This window comes from Hemitrygon akajei, chromosome 13, assembly GCF_048418815.1.
Source record: "Hemitrygon akajei chromosome 13, sHemAka1.3, whole genome shotgun sequence".
Lineage (NCBI taxonomy): Eukaryota > Metazoa > Chordata > Chondrichthyes > Myliobatiformes > Dasyatidae > Hemitrygon > Hemitrygon akajei.
Genome location: NC_133136.1, coordinates 97,583,550 through 97,611,372, shown reverse-complemented (window position 1 = coordinate 97,611,372; position 27,823 = coordinate 97,583,550). Strand labels below are relative to the sequence as shown.

General features: G+C 41.7%; 1 long non-coding RNA gene across 1 annotated transcript; it reads left to right on the top strand.

Moving 5' to 3' along the window:
• Nucleotides 1–27,823, top strand: LOC140737526 (uncharacterized). Its single transcript, XR_012101188.1, has 3 exons — nt 1–86; nt 22,873–22,976; nt 26,357–27,823. It is a non-coding gene; the product is annotated as an uncharacterized lncRNA (long non-coding RNA).

Below are 27,823 nucleotides of genomic sequence, written 5' to 3'. Positions count from 1 at the left end.
ACGCAAGGGTGGGGGCCAGACATGTGCCTGTTCAGCGCAAGCAGAGTTTTCTTTCTACGCACCAGAAACACAGTGAAAGCAACGCTGTAAGTCATGAGATAATCGATATGTTGAATTAAAATGTTAAAGCTGATTCTGTTAAAAGTAACGATGGTCGATAAGGTTTATGTTTTCGTTAGTTAAAGAGTCGGGATAGTTTGTGTTGAAGTGTATTTAAAGCAGTCAATGGAGTAGGTAGATTCTGACTGTATGCTGCACTTTAATGTAATGTAGTTGTTGTAGTTTTACCTTTGCAAGTATTCACGATGTAAATGTGATATCTAGAAGGAAACAAACACTGTACCAATCTTGTATTGTTTTATCAACAGTTTTCACCATACATTAATGTGGAAGAGTGAACAGTAAACAGTTAATCTTATTGTGATTCTGTCTTCATTGACAACGGTTTATCTCGACGTTTAACTCGGGTTCCGTTACACCCGAGCGAGAACGTTACAGTTACCTTTCATAAATGTTGAGCCGGACTGTTCTGATCCAGCTCCACTGCTCATGCACCTTCTCCACTCCACACTAATGCCAGCTGTGCAATTTGCAAGGCTCTGTTAATGTTACCATAACCACCCTTGTGTGAGGGGCAGTGGTCTGTCGGCACTGACAAGTTTGCAGGTAGCCAGAACAAAAACGCTCAAATAACTTGTTCCATCAAAAAGCCTCTCCACTATTTCAAAATGTTCCTGATGATCAGAGGCTTTTGCTAACAGCTGAAAGATCAGCAGCCCTGTTCAAACGAATGACAAGCTACATGCACCATCTGAAGATTAAGATACAAATTGAACATGGCCCTGCAGTTCAGCAGGTTGTGACATACCCCTGCGAGCTCAAAGTAAAGGAGGAGATCATTTGCACCTAACCTTACGTTCAATTTGTTCACAGCATCCTTACTGAAGTGTGTCCCTGTGGAAACATGCAATTGGAAGTGGTTCCATTCATCTGCTGCTTTATCCTTCTTGATGGTGGATGTTGTTAATTTGAGAGGATCTGTCTGAGCATCCTGGCAAGATACACACTTGCCATTTCTGAGCCCTTGCTTAAATCTTCCTACATTCGGGTGTGGAGTACTCAGGATTTGCAAATGAGAATGATCATTAAGCAATTGTCAGCAAACATCTGCAGTTTTGACTTTATGATGGAAGGAAGGTCAGTGATGAGGCAGTGCACATTGCAGTCTGCTGCTGGTTCTCCATACTTCACCAGGCAACTGTCAATATTTACATCAATATTTACATCAATCAGCAGCTTGGATAGTACAGAAGCTTCAATTATGGAGCCTTCATCGATAAAAATGAAGATCCTCAAAAACAGAAATCAAAAGCAAACCAGTACAATAGACAGGCAAGAACAAAGGACAGAGGCACTTGCAATTGCCTGCTGATGGATCCATGATGAGCACAGTGTCATTTTGGCAAGCTGCTGCTGCTACAACACCTATTTATGGAAGATCCACTCAAAGTCTGGAATAATGTCCTTTATTTTTCAAATGGAAGACAGCAAATAAGCTTGGATGAGTTGGCAAAGAACATTAACACCTGAAAGAATTTTCCAAGGACACAACAGAATTCTATAACCTTAGCCAAGCAGCAATAGGTTTTCTTTTGTTTTCTTATCAAAATGATGTATTACAACACCATAGTTATTCCCTCATTTCACCTGACACCCACTCAGAGCACATTCCTTTGCCACTGCAGGTGCTTTTTTAATCAGAGCACAAAACTAGAGCTCTCCTTCTGCTTCTAATCATGAAATATCCTCCTGTTATTGAGCTGAAACAACATGGCTGCAGTTGCCATGCTGGAAACTCCGGTATAAATCTGTGTATTTCCTAATAGATTTCAATACTGTGAGTACCTCCAGGTGACTCACCCTTTACACAAAACTTTCGATTACAGTCAGTACAACTCAGGAATATTGAGTGGGTGCCATTTCCAGAGGTCTCCTCCCTACTTTGGATGATTGAAGGTTTAATCATTCATTGGATGTCAGATTTTCAGTGATGATGAGCGTTGAGCCCATTTCTGACTGAATGCTGGCAATCAACGTTAAGGCCATTTTGAAAATCACAGGTCATTTTGCTTTTACTGATGCTGCCTCACCCAGAGATCACAACCAAAAGGAGCTGTTTGTTTGCAAAGCACAATTCCATGATCCTCTGCAATTGTTTTATTTCATAATTACTGAGTCCATTCTTGTTTGTGACTTGATGCAATTGGAAACAGATCAAAACCTAATTTTGTTAACTATTCCAGACAGAGAATAGCCATGTCAGGGAATGAAATGAATAGTCTCAGAGGCTGTTAATGTACTCACTGAAGGTTTCATTCACATGTAGACTGCAAAATGATATAACAGGCCCATTACCATTTGCACAACAACATTAAACAAAACAGGACAGCTCTAAAGAGTACAGTGTGCAGTTTGCAATCAATTATTTATCAGGCTTCAAGTACAGAGGTTGAAAGGATGCCTATTACTTTAATGCAATTAGGTTTATTTGTGTCGCATGGTCACTGAGACTGAGAGTAAATTGAACATTTTTTTATTGTATACTGAAGAGAATTGTCAGTTTATTATCAACAGAAGTCATAGAATATCTAATAACAATTATGTATTGGGACAAATCTACATAAATAATTTTCTAGCTTAGTACACAACAACTGCATATTTCAACTAGTACTCCAAATTTCTCCTTTCCACTTGTCCAGCCAGTCTGATTCAACACATTAATTAGAGCAGAGTCTTTGCATGCTTAGGATTCCAAATTTGATTTCCAGGAAGCTGCAACTGGGAATTTCAAACCTTACCAGCAAGGGGAAAAAAATTACATTACAATTAGAATTACACATGGTAATGTGATCCAGGAGAAAATAAAGAGCTGTTACTAGGAGATAAAATGTTAAATGGATTAAATGAAAGAATTCCTTGGGCAGAAGTGAATTTTAACACTTAAAGCACTGTAGAAAAAAATTACTCTGCAATCTTAATTGGAAGAAGTATTGTGTTAATGAAAGAAAGTAAAGCCTAATTTGGCTCTTTTTCAGATCCCCAGTGTTAGTTAATCTCTTTTCGGTGGAAAATGCGTTAAAGACTCACTAGGATAGATACTTGTCCCTTGTTATTTGTTTTAAACTCACAATACAGTATTTTCTGTGCTTTTACCTCTGTGGAAATTCTATACAAGTATAGAAAAATGTAGGATAAGGTATGGGGTTGGTAAATTGAAGGCCTGTAAGAGTTGACTGTATTGATCAAAGGTAATTGGCTGGATCATGCTTAATCCAATGTTCACATTCAATCCATGGCAGGGATGAAAAGAGCTTACATTTCTTATTGATACCATTGTGAGGCTAACATTCTGATTTAACCTATCGATTGCATCAGCCACTTGCTTATTGTACGGCTATACCAGACCACTTTCAATGTGACCCATATACTAATCCCTACTGCAGATTCTAAGGGATTCATTGTACATGAGACCTGCACTTTGTAGTTCTTCTTCAAGATGGAACAGAGGGCATGCAGCGATCAGGCTCTGGCTGTGTGACCTGAGGACCTAGATTGACTTCTATGTTACAAAAAATGAAAATAAAGGCATTATCATCTACTATAGATTAATTAGTAGCACAAATATATGATGCAATGGAGAAAATATTAATATGAAATTAATAGGAACTGACAATACTCTTTTTTAATGCAAACCAATTCAAATGAATGGGATTTCAGCTAGCAATCCAATATGGCTAAAGTGGCTAGTGTAACTGTGCCTTTCAAGTATTTGTATTACAGTGGACTAGTAAAGAAACACAGAAAATGGGATGGCACGGAGGCAGCAACTACCACAGTGTGCAGTCTACCCCGATATTACAGTATCTCTGTAATCTACTTAACTAAAGTTCAATAATGACACATTGCTGATGCTGGTGGTTAGTATAGACATCCCTTCCCAAGGCAATTGTGAGAAGAAGGTGAAGCAGTACATTTGTAGGCAAGCTTCAGGGAAAGTTGAGAGTAGAACAACATTCCATTATCAACTATTCTAAAGCAAAGCAGGAAAATCTGAGCAATGACCAAAGTAGGTGGAGAATTGCTGAAATCCGAAAGGGAGAACTTTTTAATCAATATACTCATAAAGGAATAAGGGATTGAAGCAGGTTCTGTTGAATGTGTGTTAGTGACAGCAAAATAAATATGTATAAAGTGCGCAGGAGCATCGACAAAAGTGTCCATTTGGAGGGGAATCGGTGTCAAGATTTGAACAGGGTTTGGATAGACGTAGAAAAACGATTCATCAATGGAGCTGATGAGCAACCACGGGCCTTCAGGCCAATTTAAACAAACATATTCCGTTGTAGGATGAAGCAAAAAGGTAAGCAAACTCTTTAGATGACAATGATGATAAAGCAGATTAATGAAGCCATTGAGAAATGTCAGATAAACAGTAAAGCAGGAAAACAAATGGAACAAAAAGACAGCTGGAGAAATTGAAAAAAGATATCAAGAGAGCAAAGGGAGTGGATTATTTAAGAAGGAACATAACAGAATCACACTAGCTTAAGGAATGGTCTGCCCAATAAGAAACTTTTGAGATAGGCAAAATGCATAAGTAGAAAATCTGTATTTTTACTCCTCTCCCCACAAAAGTGAAATTAATTACACGCCAGAGGATGAGACAAGAATACAAATAAGGCATGGTGATGATGGGTTGACATTAACCACTCTGCAACTGAAATGAAAAGAAGGTCCTATGAACACTCTCTTTCACACCTCCTTGGATGTGTCTTGTAACTGGAGAGTTGTCTTGGTCATTATAAATGATTCAGGTAGCAGCAATATGGACAATATTGCAGTAAATATTATCAAATATAAAATTAACTTGTTGTCTTGTAAACCATATAAACCATATAACAATTACAGCACGGAAACAGGCCATCTCGGCCCTTCTAGTCTGTGCCGAACACTTACACTCACCTAGTCCCACTGGCCTGCACTCAGTCCATAACGCTCCATTGCTTTCCTGTCCATATACATAGCCAATTTTACTTTAAATGACAATACCGAACCTACCTCTTCCACTTCTACTGGAAGCTCATTCCACACAGCTACCACTCTCTGAGTAAAGAAATTCCCCCTCGTGTTACCCTTAAACTTTTGCCCCCTAACTCTCAACTCATGTCCTCTTGTTTGAATCTCCCCTACTCTCAATGGAAAAAGCCTATCCATGTCAACTCTATCTATCCCCCTCATAATTTTAAATACCTCTATCAAGTTCCCCCTCAACCTTCTACGCTCCAAAGAATAAAGACCTAACTTGTTCAACCTTTCCCTGTAACTTAGGTGCTGAAACCCAGGTAACATTCTAGTAAATCTTCTCTGTACTCTCTCTATTTTGTTAACATCTTTCCTATAATTCGGTGACCAGAACGGTACACAATACTCCAAATTCGGCCTTACCAATGCCTTGTACAATTTTAACATTACATTCCAACTCCTATACTCAATGCTCTGATTTATAAAGGCCAACGTACCAAAAACTTTCTTCACCACCCTATCCACATGAGATTCCACCTTCAGGGAACTATGCACCATTATTCCGAGATCACTCTGTTCTACTGCATTCTTCAATGCCCTACCATTTACCATGGATTATTTGGATTTACCATTACCATTACCATTTGGATTATTCCTACCAAAATGCATCACTTCACACTTATCAGCATTAAACTCCATCTGCCATCATTCAGCCACTCTTCTAACTGGCCTCGATCTCTCTGCAAGCTTTGAAAACCTACTTCATTATCCACAACACCACCTACCTTAGTATCATCTGCATACTTACTATTATAATTTACCACACCATCCTTCAGATCATTAATATATATGACAAACAACACTGGACCCAGTACAGATCCCTGTACAAACACCACTAGTCACCGGCCTCCAACCTGACAAACAGTTATTCACCACTACTCTCTGGCATCTCCCATCCAGGCACTGTTGAATCCATTTTACTACTTCAATATTAATACCTAAAGATTGAATCTTCCGTGTGGAACTTTGTCAAAGGTCTTACTGAAGTCCATATAGACAACATCTACTACTTTACCCTCGTCAACTTTCCTCATGACCTCTTCAAAGAATTCAGTAAGATTTGTCAAACATGACCTTCCATGCATAAATCCATGTTGACTGTTCCTAATCAGACCCTGTCTATCCAGATAATTATATATACCATCTCTAAGAATGCTTTCCATTAACTTACCCACCACTGATGTCAAACTGACAGGCCTATAATTGCTAGGTTTAGTCTTAGAACCCTTTTTAAACAATGGAACCACATGAGCAATATGCCAATCCTCCAGCACCATCCCCATTTCTAATGACATTTGAAATATTTCTGTCAGAGCCCCTGCTATTTCTACACTAACTTCCCTCAAGGTCCTAGGGAATATCCTGTCAGGACCTAGAGATTTATTCACTTTTATATTCCTCAAAAGCGCCAGCACTACCTCCTCTTTAATCATCATAGTTTTCATAACTTCCCTACTTGTTTCCCTTACCTTACACAATTCAATATCCTTCTCCTTAGTGAATACTGAAGAAAAGAAATTGTTCAAAATCTCCATCATTTCCTTCGGCTCCACACATGGCTGTTCACTCTGATTCTCTAAGGGACCAATTTTATCCCTCACTATCCTTTTGCTATCAATATAACTGTAGAAACCCTTCGGATTTATTTTCACCTTACTTACCAAAGCAACCTCACATCTTCTTTTAGCTATTCTAATTTCTTTCCTAAGATTTTTCTTACATTCTTTATATTCCTCGAGCACCTCATTGACTCCATGCTGCCTATATTTATTGCAGATATCTCCCTTTTTCCAAACCAGGTTTCCATATCCCTTGAAAACCATGACTCTCTCAAACTTTTAACCTTTCCTTTCAACCTAACAGGAACATAAAGATTCTGTACCCTCAAAATTTCACCTTTAAATGACCTCCATTTCTCTATTACATCCTTCCCATAAAACAAATTGTGTCAATCCACTCCTTCTAAATCCTTTTGCATCTCCTCAAAGTTAGCCTTTCTCCAATCAAAAATCTCAACCCTGGGTCCAGTCCTATCCTTCTCCATAATTATATTGAAACTACTGGCATTGTGGTCACTGGACCCGAAGTGCTCCCCAACACATACCTCCATCACCTGGCCTATTTCATTCCCTAACAGAAGAACCAAAACTGCCACTTCTCTAGTTGGTACCTCTATGTATTGCTGCAAAAAACTATCCTGCACACATTTTACAAACTCCAAACCATCCAGCCCTTTTACAGTATGTGCTTCCTAGTCTATGTGTGGAAAACTAAAATCTCCCACAATCACAACCCTGTGCTTACTACAAATATCTGCTATCTCCTTGCAAATTTGCTCTTCCAAATCTCACTCCCCATTAGGTAGACTATAGTACATCCCTATAAGTGTTACTACACCTTTCCCATTCCTCAATTCCACCCAAATAGGCTCCTAGACGAGCCCTCTAATCTCTCCTGCCAGAGCACCACTGTAATATTTTCTCTGACAAGCAATGCAACACCTCCCTGTCTTGTCCCTCCGATTCTATCACACCTGAAGCAACGAAATCCAGAAATATTTAGTTGCCGATCACACCCCTCCTGCAACCATGTTTCACTAATAGCTACAACATCATATTTCCAGGTGTCAATCCATGCTCTAAGCTCATCCACCTTTCTTACAATGCTCCTAGCCTTAAAATAAATGCATTTAAGAAATTCTCCACCTCTTCCTCTCTGTTTATCTCTAACTGTTTATCTCTGTCCTTCTCCCATACATCTGTTCCTACACTCTGGTTCCCCTCCCTCCTCATATCTAGTTTAAATCCACTGGAGCCTCTCTAGCAAACCTAGCAAGAATATTTGTCTCCCTCCAGTTCAGATATAAACCTTCCCGCTGGAACAGGTTCCACCTTCCCTGGAAAACTGCCCAATTATCTATAAATCTGAAGCCCTCCCTCCTGCACCATGTCTTCAGCCACGTGTTGATCTGCACTATCTTACTATTTCTAAACCCACCTGCACATGGCACTGGTAGCAATCCTGAGATTGCTATCCTGGAGGTCCTGTCCTTTAACTTGGCGCCTAGCTCCCTAAACTCACCTTTCAGGACCTCCTCACTCTTCCTACCCACATCATTGGTCCCTACATGGACCATGACATCCGGCTGTTCACACCCCCTCTTGAGAATACTGAGAACTGGATCTGAGCTATCATGGACCCTGGCACCAGGGAGGCAACAGACCATCTGGGATTCTCGATCTCTTCCACAGAACCTCCTATCTGTCCCCCTAACTGTCAAATCCCCTATCACTACTGCTCTCCTCTTTTCCCTCCTTCCCTTCTGAGCTGAGGGTCCAGTCTCGGTGCCAGAGACGCAACCACTCCAACTTGTCCCTGGTAGGTCGTCCCCACCAGCAGTATCCAAAACGGTATACTTATTGTTGATGGGAACAGACACAGGGGTGCTCTGCTCTTCCTGTCTATTCCCCTTCCCTCTCCTAATGTTACAGGCTGCATTTGGTAAATTGAATTTTGTAACCATATAACCATATGACAATTACAGCACAGAAACAGGCCATCTCGGCCCTTCTAGTCCATGCCGAATGCTTACTCTCACCTAGTCCCACTGGCCTGCACTCAGCTCATAACCCTCCATTCCTTTCCTGTCCATATACCTATCCAATTTTACTTTAAATGACAATACTGAACCTGCCTCTACCACTTCTACTGGAAGCTCGTTCCACACAGCTACCACTCTCTGAGTAAAGAAATTCCCCCTCGTGTTACCCTTAAACTTTTGCCCATTAACTCTCAACTCATGTCCTCTTGTTTGAATCTCCCCTACTCTCAATGGAAAAAGCCCATCCACGTCAACTCTATCTATCCCCCTCATAATTTCAAATACCTCTATCAAGTCCCCCCTCAACCTTCTACGCTCCAAAGAATAAAGACCTAACTTGTTCAACCTTTTGGTAGCTTGAGTCCATAATTGACCAAAAGGATAAGCAAATATTAATGATTAATTAAATGACCAGAAGTTGTGAGTCTTAACGTCCAAGTCTATGCAGTATCTCAATGTGACTAACTGCACAAGTTGGAAGGGTGGTGAAGAAAGACACATGGCATTTTGTATTGAGTTCAAGGGTCAGGAAGTTATAAACTCCTGCCTAGGCTTCTGGAATATTTCATTCATTTCTGGTCACTCCATTATTGGAAAAATGAGGGTTCTATGCAGAAGAGGCTTACCAGGATGCTGCCTGGATTAGAGGCCCTAAAGAGAGGTTGAGCAAACTATTTTCTCTGAGGGGAGACCTGACAGAAGATTATGAAATTATAAGAGGCAGACACTGAATAGACAACCAGTATCTTTTGCTCAGAGCCAAAATATCTAATTCTGGAGGCATGAATTTAAGGTTATAGAGAGTAAGTTCAAATAAAATAGGAGGGGCAAGTATTTTTACAGAGAAAGAGTTGTCTGGGTGTACTCCCAGAGATGGTGATAGAGATGAATACACAGAAATGCTTAAGAAGCTCTTAGATAGGCACATGAATATGCAGGCAATAGAGTGATGTGGACAATATTAGGCAGAAGGGATATGGAGCAATGAGCATAATTGGCTTGGCACAACTTCATGAGCCTTATGGTCCGTTCCTGCTCCTGTACTATACTCTTCTGTGTTCTATGTTCTATAACAATAGAAGGTGATGGAATATTCAGCAGATTGGCAGTATCAAAGGACAGAGAAACAGGGAGATTCAGATTTAATATCACTGACTTAACTAATACGAAATTTGTTTTGCAGCAACAGTACTGTGCAGTTTAGTACAATAAATAAAAAAATCTGAAAAGAAAATAACAAGGTGGGTTTATGGGTTCATGAATCTGATGGTGGAGGGGAAGAAGCTGTTTCTGAATTGTTAAATGTGGATTAGACGGTGAGGATATTTAGTGATGGGTGTCGCCTTTTCAAGACATTGCTTCTTGATGATATCTCAGTGGTAGGAAGGGTTGTGCCTGTAATGGAGCTCGTTGAGTCTACAACCCACTGCAGCTTCTTGTGAATGCACCTTGGAGCATCCATACAGACTGTGATGCAGCCAGTCAGATGCTCTTCAGTGTACATCCAGAGAAATCTCTAGGTGACTTAGTTCAAAGTTCAAAGTACACTTGTTATCAAAGTATGTATAACTTATACAACATTGAGATTTGACTGCTTACAGGCTGCCACAAAGCAAGAAACCTCACATAACTCAAAAAAGACCAACACCCAATGCAGAGAGAGAGAAAAAGAAACAAAAATTGTGCAAATGGTAAGAGCAAGCAACAGCATTCAGAACCAAACTGAGTCCATAGACGCGAAGCCAGGAGCAGCTTCGGGATAATCTCTGTGAAACTCACAGATACGAAGCCCAGAGCAGCTGGAATAGGCTTGTAACTTCAGTCTCAGTTCTCCACACAGTGGGGAAAATCGCTGTGAAACTGGCAGATACGAAGCGTGGAGCGCCTGGAGCAATCTCCCAGCCTCAGCACCATGGAGAGAGGAATAACCTTCACAAAGCAGTGAGCAGAATCGGCCTGACCCTTGCCTCTGGTCCCAATACCCTGCCTTATCAGTCTATCTGGGCCAGTGTTTCAATTATCGGAACACCAGTTTGTGTCCTACACTAGGACCCAGGCCCTGCTGCAATGATATCCTCACCGCCCAGCCCACAACCACAGCCTTGCCCAGCCACCTCTCCTTGACCATGCCATGTTCCACCTTTGCATCGCTCCCTAGTGCCTCAACCCTCAAGTCAGCCTCATCTTCACTCGCCTCATTATTATTTGCAGTGATAGTTTACCACAACTTACCACATTAAAAGTGTTAGTAATAAAGTATTCAGTCATAATTCTTACCTTATGAACCACCTACAAGCTGTCGCCCAACTTTCAGCAATGCCATCTGAAACCTGAATTTAGGTGATGTACTTTAAACACCTTCATATTCTTAATGAAGTAGCAGCACTCACGCACCGTCTTCATGGTTACATTAAAGTGTTGGGCTGGGATGGATCTTCTGAGATGTTACTGCTCAGACTTTAGAGTTTGGAGTCCAATTTCAGCAGCTTCTGTAAGGAGTTTGTACGTTCTCCGCATGACTACGTGTGTTTCTTCTGCCTGCTTCTGTTTCCTCCCACCGTCCAAAGACACTCTGGTTGGTAGGTGACTTGGTCATTGTAAATTGTCCCATGATTAGGCTGGGATTAAAGAGGCTGGTTGTTGGGTGGTGCAGCTCATTGTGCCAGACGGGCTGTTCTGCTTTGTACCTCTGAATGAATGAATAAATAAAATATGAAGCTGACCAAAGCTACCATTTCAGTTTGATGTCCTTTATTTTCCATAGCTGCTTCCAAATCTGATAATTATTTCTACCAATTTCGTATTTTCGGCATCTGATGAGTGGTGAGGGAAAACTGCAGTAGGTTCCTCCTGAGTTCAGGATTATGACTTGTGTTTTCCTTCTTATGCACAAGTAACTGGGCAACATAATTTCAAAGTCTGCAAACAATACAGAAAACCTTGCTGTGTAGAATGAAATGAGAGTTACAGTAGTCATGTCCAAGAGGACATGGACTGATACTGACACAATAGAACAAAAAAATGAGAAATCTTCCCTCACGGAGATATTAAAGTAATAAAATAAAAAATAAATAAAAGTCTTGCAAAAACAGATTTCTTGAGAATTTTCCCCTGTGATGGGGGAACAGCAATTGCAGGAGAGGTTGAAAATGGTGTTTGTGTTACGGATAAAAAGAGCTGGCATAGGAATAATGAACTAAATGGTCTACTGTATTTTGTAAAATTCAATGAAACAATGTAATAATTACTCCAATATGCAGCACAGAATGAATAACCAACTTTGTTTTCTGTTCTCTCTTAACAAACATTTGTGTGGAACTAACAGGACACATGAGATAAAATAGATGCCTGTCAGCAAGGTAGATTTAAAAAACATCATTTTAACGAGTAAGCAGATGACGCCCATCTCTACTGCCTCTGACTAATCAGACTTTTTGAGTGACATCCAGTGGTGGAAAAGCAAACAACATACACTGTTGTAAACTGTGAAGAGGGCAATGAACATTTTCAGCAGGATTTCAACAGACTTCTGGAATGGGCAGATGCAGAGCAGATGAAGTTTAATTTAGAGAAATGCAAGTGTGCATTTTGGTAGAAAAACACAGCCTGTCATGGGGCAATATTGAATAAAGGATGACATTCTAATAGGGGTGCAGTTGCATTGGAACCTGAATAAGCTTCAAGCCCTCCTGATGGTATAGCTGAAAGGGCTCTGAAAACCTGTGCCAACCAAATGCCGTTTTCTTTTTAAATTACAGGTCAGTATTCAACACAATTATACCCTCAGTTCTATTCAAACAGCTCCAAAACCTGGGCCCCAGTACCCACCTCTGCAACTGGATCTTTGACTTCCTTACTGAGAAATCACTATCTGTGTGGATCGGAATTAGCATCTCCTCCTTGCTGACAATCAAAACTGGCAAACTGAAGAATGCTTTGTCCATCTTTATCTGGAGTATTGAGCTCATTTCTGGTTATCACATTGTAGGAAAAGTAGTAAGGCAATGGAGAAATCCCAGATTTATATCAATGGTTCTTGGAATGATGGACCATATTTACAAGGATAGATTGGTAAATCTGTTTTCTTTGCTTGCATCATACACTGTGGTGCTCTCTACAGTTACCTGATGAGGTAACCATAGCCTTTGGCCAGGAGCAGATGTCGATTGGTGGTGCCCAACCTTCATAGAGTGTTTTGACCCTTAACCACTACACTCTCCAGTTGGTGAGTCTGCGGTGGTGTCCCACTGCCCATCTGCTCCTGACTTCCAGCTCTAATCTTCCTGCCCGCTCCTTATCCAGCAAGAGACTCTTTCTGCTTCCTCCCCCATCCTGTGAGCTATTTGGTTTTTGCTCTTTTCATCAAGGCCCAGCGCAGACAGCAACCTCCAGGCCGACCTTGGCGGGAATCATCTCCAGCCGATCTCCACAGGGAATACCCATGTCTGCCATCCTTGGTCCCTGCACTCCTGGACCTAGGACTGGTACTTCAGGGCCTTCCTCCTGTGAGCCTTCCCGCATCCTTCCTCCCATGGTACTATGAGCTCCACCAGGACGATCTTCTTGCCTTCGGTAGAACACAGTACGATGTCTGGTCGAAGTGTGGTTTGCACCACCTCTGAGAACTATACCTTGCTCCCCACACTGACCCTTAACTCCCCTGATTAGAGTTTGCAGCAGATTGGATTTAGGCCTCTTTGATATGACTGGTGTGGCCCTCCTTGATGAAAATGACTGCTGTTTGCCTCTCTGCCAGCTTGTCTGTTTTTACACCTCTCCTGCTCCAGTGTGTCAGCAAGGGACAGCAGGACCTTGTTGTGGTGTCTTATGCTAAAAGTGTTTTGCATCCTGACAGTATGTGTGCCAGTGAACCTTGCTGACCACAAAACTTGCAGCTGGAGTCCTCTCTCAGTCCAAATGTGTGCAGCTGTGATGGGGTGGGGAGGGTTTCATAGAGAAGGGCTCCAATGGGATACAATATATAAAATGGGGAGTGAGAGGCAGTGCTCTCTGCGGGTGGTGTTGACAGGATTAAGGACTAGAAATCCAAGGTATAAATACAAAGTAGAAGAGCATTAAGAGTTTTATATAGACAGACATTACTGTTTTATATGGACAGACATTGAGAGTTTTATACAGACAGACATTATTGTTTTACATAGACATTGTGAGTTTTATATAGACAGACATTACTGGTTTATAAAGATATTGAGAGTTTTATACAGACGGGCATCACAGGAACAGGATTTTTGGTCCAAGTTCTCTGTGTCAGCCAAGGTGGCACTGAGGCTAGTCTCATTTGGATGGAAGATGACGACACATGCAAACACATCAGCTTCTATGGTGTCAACTAAAGGTGTTATTGTCCTTTTTGAAATGTACTCTTTTACAGTCACCGGACCCTGCTGAACATTAAAGTACTGCAGGTCTACTCCATCAGTGGGTTGCTGGTTGGTGGAGAAGTTGAAGGAGCTGGACTTGGCACGAATCGTGCTGCTGCTTTTGTTGAAGAGCTGTCTGTGGTGCTGTCTAATAGCAAGTGATCATCTTAGTTGCTTTCCTTATCGCAAGACCCTGCTGGACATCGTTAACGTCGAATACTGCAGGTCTGATTCACTGATTTATTGGCCGACGGCAGAGGCAGGCAGTGGGTGTGCTGTGTGGCCTTGGTCATCGCGAGGACCAGCCTCAAGCCACCCAGGAGAGGTGGCAGAGTCCGTGCTTTCCGCTGGAGGCAGAGGGCCGCAGCAGCCAAACTACAGTCAGTGCTGCTCCCCGCTGTTTGCTCAGCAGAAGGCAAGCTGTATTGTGTGCAACTGCAAACTGCAGCAACATTCATGCACTCTTGGTCTTGGAATATCTTTTTGTACGACTGTATTTTATTGATATTCTAAATGGCCTTGCTATCTTATATATGCTATATGTGCTTTGCACTGTGTATGACTGTTGGTACCGTGTTGTGCATCTTGGTCCCAGAGTAACGTTGTCTCATGGGTATTTACATATGGTTGAAAGACAATCACATATGAACTGGAATTTATCCCTCTAAACTTCCAATTCTTGTACGTATTCAAATGCCTTGTAAATGTTATTTTTGCACCTGCCTCAACCACTTCCTCTGGCAGCTTGTTTTGCTGTACACACTCCCCTCTGTATGACAAAGTTGCGCCTCAGGTTCCCTTTAAATATTTTCCCTCTCACTATGAACCTCTGCCTTCCTTTCCCCTGGGAAGTGACTTGAAACCTTTCTTTTCTATTCAGTGTGCAGCAGAAATTTGAAATGCATTTCTAGATTCATTTTGGTAGTGAAAAGTAATCTCACCCTGGTTGTTTAAGGCTGACATTTCACATTTGACTGTGTTAATGATAAGGTTTCTGTTTCTGACATCCTACCCATTAATGGAGGCCACGAAAAGGACAATGAAACTGTGGAGTTCAATTCTCAATCATGGTAATTTCATTGAGAGGTTTTCATATTTTTAATACAGGGTTTGTTCCCTATAGTATATCACCCAATGAAATTAAATCTGTTGTGGGCTGGAGTATTGGAAATAAAGTCAGTTTAGTCAGTGACAGTCTACTTCAAAAGCAAGCAAACAAATTAGACACAAGAGAGAGTACAAATGCTGGGAATCTGATCAACACACACTGATTTGCAACAACTTTCCCCAGTAAAAGGAGGCAATTATCCCAGAATAGTATAATGAGACCTCCAAGAGGACTACAACCTTGTCATAGGCTTTTTAAGCTTGCATGATCAATGACCCGGAGAGTTAGGCCTTATGCTTTGTTTCTTGGTATAGTAGGGTCATCCATGACAAACAGGTCAAAGGGTAGAGACTAGACTAAGAGTGGTCCACCAGTCCTCCAGGTTTAGGGGTCCAGCCCAAGGCTAACGATCCTGACTGTTAGAACAAAACTGCTATGTAAGCAGCAATGAAGAATTCTCCTTATCTGTGTGCGATGGTATGGACATATAGAAACGGATGACCTTCTTTGCTGCCCAAAATGTCATTGGTGTAATGGGCTGAAAGTAAATAAGTATAATGAGAAGCCATATATAAACGTGGTGTTTAAGGCAATTCTGCTCACTTGCATATTCACACGATTGACACAAAAATTACCCAATCATGTTGATATTGGTTGCTATAGCATTGTCACTATGTGTAGCATGTTATCAGTCTTGTTTGTCATAACATTCTTAACACAGCTACAATCATTATTTTTGGATCCAAGGCCATTATGTTTTTTAACTTCAAAACATTAAACTAATTCAAAGCAAGACATGGGAGTCCAGGAATGTGGGTCTAGCTGCGAGTTTACTTTAAACGAGGCATGCACATATCACGTGGTAGCGTGGTAACTTATGCAATGCTCTTATTTAAACATATAACCTGTAATGAATTATTTAAGTGAACAAGAATGCTTAATCAACCTCTCTCTCTCTCTCTCTCTCTCTCTCTATACATATATATATACATACACAAACGTTTGTGTATATATATACACACACAACACACACACATATATACATATACATATATACGTATATATACAGAGACAGATGTAAATTTATTCAAATATAACTGGAATATTAAATATACAGCAAAGAATGCTTCAACATTCAAAACTAACCACTTGAAAACAAAATACAGGCGTCCCCCACTTTACAAAAGTTCGATTTACTTTGAGCCTTTGAAGTTTAAACTAATGTTTGCCAAAGCTTTTCACCACTAAGGCTTTATTTACCTCTGTCCAGGTTGGCTGCTGACTAATTGATAACAGACTCTTCACAGTGATTTAACAAATCCTCATAATTGATAACAGACTCTTTACAGTGTTTTGTGTGGTGATGGACAGTCGAGAGGGACCTTAGCTTAATTCACCTGGTACTTCCTACAGCCTCTATAAAGCAAATCCAGCATTCCTGATTAAGTTCAATATTTTTTGAATACATTATTCACAACTACGCTGATATTTGTATAACTTCTTAAGGACTAAAAAAAAGCAACAAGCTTACAACTAAGCTACAGTGTCTCCTTTCATTTAAAGAAAAAAATCTTTCTTATTGCTTTATTCCTGCTTTGAACCTGATTGAATCATAGACTACTGTACCAAAGGAGACCCTTTGCCCTATTTAGTCCATGCTGACCTGATCTTCTGCACAGTCCCATCTACCTGCACATGACCATGCCCCTCTAGGTTCTCCTCATCCATATACCTCTCCCAAACTCTCTTAAATGTTAGAGTTCAGCAAGATCCACCACTTACTTCCACTACACACTGGCTTATGACATCCTGGGCAAGTCTCTCAACTGGGACTTCCAGCGGGCTCAAGTCTCCAGAGCCTTGGGAGCACATGGACACAACCTGAACATCCCTGTTACCTGGTGCCCTTCAAGTTCAGGTGTAACCCGTCCTTTTTTGTACTGGTCATACACTCCCTAGTAGAGATCCCAATGATTCTGAAATCTGAAAACCTGCCCTGCACCAGTTTCTCAGCCACACATTTATCTGCCATATCATCCCATTCTGACCCTCACTGGCACGTGGCACAGGCAGCAATCCAGAGATTGCTACTCTTGAGGTCCTGGTTTTCAGCTTTCTACCTAGCATCCTTTATTCTTTCTTCAGGACCACATCCTGCCTATGCTGTTGGTACCAGGTATCATGATTCCCAGCTGCTCACCCTCCCCTTTCAGGATGCAGCGGATCCATTGCAGGACATCCCCAGCCCTGGCACTTTGGTGGCAAAACTCAAGTCAAGTCAAGTCAAGTCAACTTTTATTGTCATTTTGACCATAACTGCTGGTATAGTGCATAGTAAAAATGAGACAACATTTTTCAGGACCATGGTGTTACATGACACAGTACAAAAACTAGACTGAACTATGTAATAAAAAAAACAACACAGAGAAAGCTATACTAGACTACAGACCTACACTGGACTGCATAAAGTGCACAAAAACAGTACCGGCATTACAATAAATAATAAACAGGACAGTAGGGCAAGGTGTCAGTCCAGGCTTTGGGTATTGAGGAGTCTGATAGCTTGGGGGAAGAAACTGTTATATAGCCTGGTCGTAAGAGCCCGAATGCTTCAGAGCCTTTTCCCAGATGGCAGGAGGGAGAAGAGATTGTATGAGGGGTGCATGGGGTCCTTCATAATGCTGTTTCCTTTGCGGATGCAGCGTGTAGTGTAAATGTCCGTGATTCCGTGAAGAGAGACCCCAATTATCTTCTCAGCTGACCTCACTATCCGCTGCAGGATCTTGTGATCCGAGATGGTACAATTTCTGAACCGGGCAGTGATACAGCTGCTCAGGACGCTCTCAATACAACCCCTGTAGAATGTGATGAGGATAGGGGGTGGGAGATGGACTTTCCTCAGCCTTCGCAAAAAGTAGAGACGCTGCTGGGCTTTCTTTGCTATGGAGCTTGTGTTGAGGGACCAGGTGAGATTTTCTGCCAGGTGAACACTAAGAAATTTGGTGCTCTTAACAATCTCTACCGAGGAGCCGTCGATGTTCAGCGGGGAGTGGTCGCTCCGTGCCCTCCTGAAGTCAACAACCATCTCTTTTGTTTTGTTCACATTAAGAGACAGGTTGTTGGCTCTGCACTAGTCTGTTAGCCACTGCATCTCCTCTCTGCAAGCTGACGTCATTCTTGCTGATGAGACCCACCACGGTTGTGTCATCGGCGAACTTGATGATGTGGTTCGAGCTGTGTGTTGCAGCACAGTCGTGGGTCAGCAGAGTGAACAGCAGTGGACTGAGCACGCAGCCCTGGGGAACCCCCGTGCTCGGTGTGATGGTGTTGGAGATGCTGCTCCCGATCCGAACTGACTGAGATCTCCCAGTCAGGAAGTCTAGAATCCAGTTGCAGAGGGAGGTGTTCAGGCCCAATAGGCTCAGCTTTCCAATCAGTTTCTGAGGGATGATTGTGTTGAATGCTGAACTAAAGTCTATGAACTCCATCTGGGTGTCTCTTTCCTGTACACAGAATGTGCCGTCTGCTCCTCCATTGGATCCTCTTCTCTCCTTTCCTTTCTGAGCTAGAAACAGTGCCAGAAACCTGGTTGCTATGACTTCCCCTGGTAGGTCACCCTCACCCCCCAAATGTATACTTGGGAGGAGGGGTGCAACTTAGGGGAGACTACCAGTCTGTAGTTCTTATCTATCATGTTCTCATTCTCCCATATGAGCTAAAGGTCATCCAGGTGCAGCTCCAGACCCCCAACACGGCTTATATAGAACTGCGACTGGACGCACTTTATGCAGATATAGTTATCAGGGAGATTGGAGGCCTCTTAGAATTCCCACATATGACACAAAGAACACACCAATGGCCCTGGACCCATTCCCTCTGAACTAGCTATCTACTAATAGTAAAAGAAAGAAAAAAAAACAGAAACTTATTTACAGCCTTCACATTTCTATGTCTGTTTCTTCAGTCCATTCCCACAATGGTCACACTTACTTAAACCTAATTTCTTTAAATTGCCTTTGTCAATTGCCTGACAAATTGTGATGACTGAAGATGTCCCGAAAGGCCCCACTCACTTTTTAAATCTGGTACTGTCTCACCAGAATCAGCAACTGCTCATGATTACTGAATTCTGCCAAAAAGATGATAAACCATCGGAACCAGCACCAACCTCTGTGACACACCATTAGTCAAGGACCTCCAGTCAGAGAGAGACAACCATCTAAAACCTATCTCTAGCTTGACCTTCTGAGTTGATGTTGAATTTAATTAGCTACTTCTTCCTGAATGCCAAGTGATTTACCCTCCCATACGAGACTTTGTCAAAGGCCTTGCTAAAGTCCACATAGACAATGCCCACAGCCTGTGAACTGGAAAAATGGATCAGCTATGAAGAAATGGAGGAGCATACTCGGTGGATGAAATACCCTAATTCTGTTCCTATATATTATGGTCTTACTGTCTCCATGCTTGTATTGCTCTGGTCAAGAAGGCATTTTTAACATTCATAAGGTTGCACTCCATCAGTTTGCTTTCCCAGCAATCTGAATGTAAATGCAAAATAATCAGAATGGTGGAGACAATAATCCTGTTCACATTCCTCAGCATGAGATGCAAAAAGTGTCATTGTAATACTTAAATATTCAGGGCTTCCTGACACTTCACAGAGATGTTGCTTCTAAAAAAATAGTTAACAAACCTACCATCTGTGCCGATTAACTGTGAATATGTACTGAACCCTGTATCACCCTGTTAGTTAAACACAATGATTTTATGATAATTAAAATAGAGTTATTCTTAGGATACAGAAGATGCAGACAAAATTGCGTTCCTTGTCTATCATAGGAGTGAACTCTCATACTCGTTACTATTGGTAAAATAAAGGAAAGACCACAGGACTGACTCACCAGTGAAGAAAGAAGGTGTTGGCTTAATAAATTGCAATAGTCTAATGCCTCCTTAATGGTGTTGGATAATGTCATTTGTGATAGTTCACTCTGGTCACAAGGGTAGCAGGAGAATTATTGCTTCTGAAGAACATCACCCAAAACACAAGAATCAAAAATTCAAGTGCACTCTGCAGTGATAATGTCCAGAATATCAGCAGGTTTCCCACGTGCACAGATCGAAGTGTTGATTGTTAAATTACCCTCTCTGTGCGAATTAATTGCATTGATATTTCTACTAAATGACTGACAGAAGAATCAGATGAATGTATTATTTTTATTATATAAGCTGCCACCATGCTAATTTTTCCCTAAAGCCCAGCCTCAATAAAGACTTATCCAAATGCTTGCACTACTCTTTCAGGTAGTGCACATCAGACCATAGCAACTCCATGTATAAAACTTAAACTCTCATCAACCATCTGGTACTTTTGTATAAATTTATGTATCTTGGTCTCTGACCATGGTGTCAAAGGAAATATTATGATAATTCAATTCTTCTGCACTAAGCTCCACTAGATATTAAAATTGGCTGTAGTGCTAACGTATTCCATTGGCAAGACACCACTCTGGGATATCTTGAGTAAAAATCTGATACCTAAATAAAATCTTTCTTCTTCTTTTGCATGCATTGTTTAATTTATATTATTGAACAATATAAGTACATTAGCTTGAAAAATGTACTAAGGAGATGATTGCTAATAACACACATTGTAGATCGAATATTACAATTAAAATGCAAATATATCCTGTTTAATAAACCCTACTGCATTAAAATGTGACCTCATAAGTAGTTACTCATCAGGAGTGTTTCTGTTACTTGTGTAAAAATACATAAAATAGCTTAGGATTGATCGGTTTAGTCTTATAAAAATAAAGGTCAAAAAATCATTCATTTAGCCTTAGACTGGTTAGTCCTTCAGCTAAGACAAGAACAACTTCCCTTTTCCCCATAAACACAAGAGATTCTGCAGATACTGGAAGTCCTACGCAACACACATAAAATGCTGGAGGAACTCAACAGGTCAGGCAGCATCTATGGAGGGGAATAAACAGTTGACATTTCAGGCCAAGACTAAAACTGAGGAAACATAAGATACTATGGACAAGTATAAGTCTGTGGAAGGTTATGGAGGTATGCTCAGATAGGGTAAGAGGTAAAGAAGGGAAAAGCCATAAAGGAATTTGAAAACAGACATATTAAAAGATAGGCAGTAGCTGAGGAGAGAGAATCGGGAATAGGGAGAGATTGTTGATAGTTCCCCTATTCTCAGTGAATTTTACAGAATGATTAGTAAATTCTTTCAGACAAAGATCTTGAATAGGATTGAAAAGGTAGAGGCTACTTCTTTATGCTGGAGAGTCTTGAATCAGGAAATGTAGCGCTAGGCTGCACTAGATGAGAATCAAATTATTTATTCAGAGGATTATAAATCATAGGAATGCTCAGTTGCTTAGTTTATTTAAAGCTAACAATTAGAGGTTTTTACTCTCTTATGGTATCAAGGAGGAAGGGCACCCTCAGGAAACACACCTTCAGGTTCAGGGATGGTAACTAACCCTCAGCCATCCAGCTCTTGAACCAAAGGGGTAACTTCACTCACCCCATCACTGAATTGTTCCCACAACCTATGGACTCATTTTCAAGGGCCCTTTCTTTCATGGTGTCAATATTTATTGCTTATTTAATTATTATTATTATTTACTTATTTATTTTGTTTTTGCACAATTTGCTGTATTTCGCATTGGTTGTTTTCCGTCCTGTTGGGTGCAGCTTTTCATCGATTCTATTATGGTTCTTATGTATGCCCACAAGAAAACAAATTTCAGGATTGTATATGGTGACATATATGTACTTTGATAATAAATTTACTGTGAATTTTGAAAAGTGGAATTGGTGTGTAGGATTTACCATGATCTTATGGATCAGCACAAGAGGCACAAGTATAGCTACTCCTAGTGACATTGCTGTGTTTTTAACTATTAGCAATTTCAACCAACATGGGGATTGAGGAGCACTTACGTGGGAATGAGTTGAATGTGTTTCCTTTAATGGTCAAAATGAGCTGGGATATAGCACCCAATGAAGTGGCAGAAAAACTAGAGAAAGGTACAAGTTCAGGTCTAGAGCAGTGAATTAAAATTACTTCCAGCATCAGATATTTCAATCTTTTTACAGCTCATTTCTGAGCTGTCACTATTTTTCCAGTCATTTCTGCTTCAGAGCAAAATAAAATGCATCACTTGTTTGGAATTTCAAGATTCAGTATGTGGCGATCAGACACACGCGCACACGCACACGCACACACACACACACCCACCCATCCAGTGCATCAAAACTTCAAAACTTTGTGTTTTCATCCCTCTAAGATATTAGAAGTATGTTATTCCTTCTGTAGTAGAGATAGAGTAGAGAGTGCGAATGCTCCCATTTTAAAACTGCAGCTTTGAAATTCATGTGGATGAGACACACAGCAGCATGGAGGGGTATTGTTTGAAGGAGGCTAGGAAATCTTCCAGTCTTACAATTAGAAGCTGGGAGGCAGTGGCTATGTGGAGTAGAACACCTCAAAAATCTACAAAAGTACTGCAAGAAATACCATGACCTGAGAAGGTATGGCAAGGTAAGACATGCAATATTTCAAACTGCTCCGAAGTAGCTGCAACTTCAGACCTCCTTTCCCTTTATCACTTCAGAGGGACCCACAAAGCCCCACTTTATGCAACAACTAAGACTGAAGGAGGAGGAAGAGGAGGATCAGAATGCGATGAGGTTGAAGGCTGAGGAGAGAAGATGGCAGGTACCTGACGGTGTACATAAGACCATAAGACAAAAGAGCAGAAGTCGGCCATTCAGCCCATCGAGTCTGCTCCGCCATTTCATCATGAGCTGATCCAATCTCCCCTTTATTCCCATTTCCCCACCTTCGCACCATAACCTTTGATGCCCTGACTACTCAGATACCCATCAATCTCTGCCTTAAGTACACCCAATGACTTGGCCTCCACTGCCGCCCGTGGCAATAAATTCCATAGATTCACCACCCTCTGGCTAAAAAATTTTTTTTGCGTCTGTTCTGAATGGGTGCCCTGCAATCCTCAAGTCATGTCCTCTCGTACTAGACTCCCCCACCATGGGAAACAACTTTGCCACATCCACTCTGTCCATGCCTTTCAACATTCGAAATGTTTCTATGAGGTTCCCCCCTCATTCTTCTAAACTCCAAGGAGTACAGTCCAAGAGCGGTCAAACATTCCTCATATGTTAACCCTCTCATTCCCGGAATCATTCTAGTGAATCTTCTCTGAACCATCTCCAATGTCAGCACATCCTTTCTTAAATAAGGAGCCCAAAACTGCACACAGTATTCCAAGTGAGGTCTTACCAGTGCCTTATAGAGCCTTACCAGTGCCTTATCACATCCCTGCTCCGATACTCTATTCCTCTAGAAATGAATGCCAACATTGCATTCGCCTTCTTCACCACCGACTCAACCTGAAGGTTAACCTTAAGGGTATCCTGCACGAGGACTCCCAAGTCCCGTTGCATCTCAGAACTTTGAATTCTCTCCCCATTTAAATAATATTCTGCCCATTTATTTCTTTTACCAAAGTGCATGACCATACACTTTCCAACATTGTAATTCATTTGCCACTTCTTTGCCCATTCTCCCAATCTATCCAAGTCTCTCTGCAGACTCTCTGTTTCCTCAGCACTACCGGAACCTCCACCTATCTTTGTATCATCAGCAAACTTAGCCACAAAGACAGCTATTCCATTATCCAAATCGTTGATATACAACGTTAAAAGAAGCGGCCCCAGCACGGACCCCTGTGGAACACTACTGGTAACCGGCAGCCAACCATAATGGGATCCCTTTATTCCCACTCTCTGTTTCCTGCCAATCAACCAACGCTCTATCCACGTATGTGACTTTCCCGTAATTCCATGGGCTCTTATCTTGTTTAGCAGCTTCATGTGCGGCATCTTGTCAAAGGCCTTCTGAAAATCCAAATACACAACATCCACTGCATCTCCCTTGTCTAGCCTACTTGTAATTTCCTCAAAAAATTGCACTAGGTTTGTCAGGCAGGATTTTCCTTTAAGGAAACCATGCTGAGTTCTGCCTATCTTGTCATATGCCTCCAGCTACACCATAACCTCATCCTTGACAATCGACTCCAACAACTTCCCAACCACCGATGTCAAGCTAACAGGTCTATAAATTCCTTTTTGCTTCCTTGCCCCCTTCTTAAATAGCAGAGTGACATTTGCAATCTTCCAGTCCTCCGGAACCAGGCCAGAATCTATCGACTTTAGAAAGATCATTGCTAATGCCTCCGCAATCTCCACTGCTACTTCCTTCAGAACATGAGGGTGTATTCCATCTGGTCCCGGAGATTTATCTACCCTTAGACTATTCAGCTTCCTGAGTACTTTCTCTGTTGTAATTGTGACTGTGCATATTTCTCTTCCCTGACACCCCTGAATGTCTGGTATATTGCTGATATCTTCCTCAGTGAAGACGGATGCAAAATACTTGTTCAGTTCCTCTGCCATCTCCTTATCTCCCATTACAATTTCTCCAGCATCATTTTCTATCGGTTCTATATCTACTCTCACCTGTCTTTTACTCTTTATATACTTGAAAAAGCTTTTAGTATCCTCTTTGATATTATTTGCTAGATTCCTTTCATAGTTCATCTTTTCCCTCTTAATGACCTTCTTAGTTTCCTTTTGTAAGCTTTTAAAAACTTTCCAATCCTCTGTCTTCTCACTAATTTTTGCTTCCTTGTATGCCCTCTGCTTTGCTTTTACTTTGGCTTTGACTTCTCTTGTCAGCCACGGTTGCATCCTTTTTCCATTCGAAAATTTCTTCTTCTTTGGAATATATCTGTCTTGCACCTTCCTCACTTCTCGCATAAACTCCAGCCACTGCTGCTCTACCATCCTTCCTGCTAGTGTCCCTTTCCAGTCAACCTTGGCCAGTTCCTCTCTCATGCCACTGTAGTTTCCTTTACTCCACTGAAATACCGACACATCGGATTTTGGCTTCTCTTTCTCAAATTTCACAGTGAACTCAATCATGTTATGATCACTGCCTCCTAAGGGTTCCTTCACTTCAATCTCTCTAATCACCTCTGGTTCATTATACAATACCCAATCCAGTTCAGCCAATCCCCTAGTGGGCTCAACAATAACCTGTTCTCAAAAGCCATCTTGTAGACATTCTACAAATTCTCTCTCTTGAGATCCAGTGCCGACCTGATTTTCCCAATTCACTCGTATGTTAAAATCCCCTACAATTATCATAACACTGCCCTTCTGGCAAGCCTTTTCTATTCCTGCTGTAATTTGTAGTCCACATCACTGCAGCTATTTGGAGGCCTGTAGATAACTGCCATCAGGGTCCTTTTACCCCTGTGATTTCTTAGTTCAACCCATAAAGATTCTGTACCTTCCGATCCTATGTCAACTCTTTCTAATGATTTAATATCATTTCTTACCATTAAAGCCACACCACCCCCTCTACCTACCTGCCTATCCTTCCGATACACCGTGTATCCTTGGACGTTCATCTCCCAGAGACATGCATCCTTTAGCCACGTCTCAGTGATGGCCACAATATCATACCTGCCAATCTGTAACTATACAACAAGATCATCCACCTTATTCCTTATGCTGCGTGCATTTAAGTATAACACCTTAAGTCCAGTATTTGCTACTTTTTGCATTGATTGCACTGCAACTCATCCCAATGGCTGCAAATTTGCTCCATCACCTGCCTGTCCTTCCTGACATCCTTACTGCTCACTACCTTAGATCTACTTCTGTTTTCCCTCTCCTCCACTCCATCATTCCGGCTCCCATCCCCCTGCCAAATTAGTTTAAACGCTCCCTAACAGCTCTATTAAACCTTCCCGCCAGGATATTGGTCCCCCTGGGATTCAAGTGTAACCCATCCTTTTTGTACAGGTCACACCAGCCCCAAAAGAGGTCCCAATGATCCAGAAACTTTAATCCCTGCCCCTTGCTCCAATCCCTCAGCCACGCATTTATCCTCCACCTCATTCCATTCCTACTCTCACTGTTGCTTGGCACAGGAAGTAATCCCGAGATTACTACCTTTGCAGTCCTTCTTCTCAACTCCCTTCCTAACTCGCTATATTCTCCTTTCAGGACCTCTTCCCTGTACCTGTCAGTGTAATGAAAACAAATGCCAACGAACCTGCTGGTGTGTTTAAGGACATCTTCAACCTCTCACTGCTGCAGTTGGAGGTTGCCGCCTGCTTCAAAAGGGCATCAATCATACTGGTGCCCAGGAAGAGCAGGCTGAGCTTCTTCAACAACTACCACCCAGTGGCACCTCATCTCTACTGTGATTAAGTGTTTTGACAGGTTGGTTATGGCTAGACTTATTTCCTGCCTGTGCACTAAACTGACTGTAATGTGCCTACTGTCACAATAGATCTACAGCAGAAGCAATCTCATTAGGTCTCCATTCTGCCTTGGACCATCTGGGCACCAGCAGTAACTTTGTCAGGTTACTGCTTGATAATTATAGCTAAGCATACAGCACCATCGTCCCTCATTAGTAATCAACAAACTTCAAACCCTGGGCCTCTGCACCTCACTCTGCAATTGGATCCTTGACTTTCATATCGGGAGACCACAGTCAGGACAGATCAGAAATAACATCTCCTTTTTGCTGACAATCAACACAGCTGCACCTCAAGGATGTATGATTGCCCTGCTGATCTATTCTCTCTGTACTCATAACTGTGTGGCTAAGCACAGCTCAGACTGTTGTTAGCAGAACCTCAGACGGTGGTGAGGAGGCGTGCAGGAATGAGACAGATTGTCTGGTTGGACGGTGTCGCGACGACAAACTTGCACTCAATGTCAGAAAAACTGAGCAATTCATTGCGGACTTCAAGGGGGCATAGTTTTAAAGTGTTTGGAAGTAGGTCCAGAGGAGATGTCAAGGATAGGTTTTCACACAGAGTGGTGAGTGCGTGGAATGGGCTGCCAGCAAAGGTGGTGGAGGCAGATACAATAGGGTCTTTTAAGAGACTCTTAGATAGGTACATGGACTTTAGAAAAATAGAGATCTATGCAGTGGGGAAATTCTAGGCAGCTTCAAGGTTACATGGTCAGCACAACATTGTGGACTGAAGGGCCTATAATGTAGATTTCTATGTTCAAAAAGGGGAAATTAGGAGGACACACAGTAGTTCTCATAGATGAGTCAGCAGCTCTGAAGAAAATATCAATGCAATTACGAAGAAGACATGACAGCAACCATATTTCATTAGGTGTCTTATGTCACCAAATAATCTTGCCAATTTGTACAGAAGTATCATGAAGAACCTTCTGACTTGTGTCACCTTCTGGATTAGAGGCACCAATGCAGAGAAATGGAAAAATAAGCTCAGGCAGCTCCATCACAGGCACTAGCCTGCCCATCGTCTTCAAAAGGCGAAGCGTCAACGAGGCAGGATCCCCGCCATCCAGGACAAGCCTTCTCATTACCACTGTCAATGAGAAGCTTCAATCAAAGTCTCAGGAACACTTTCTTTCCTCCACTATCAGATTTCTTCCTTGAGCATTGAACACTAGCTCACCAATTGGTCTCTTTCTGCACTT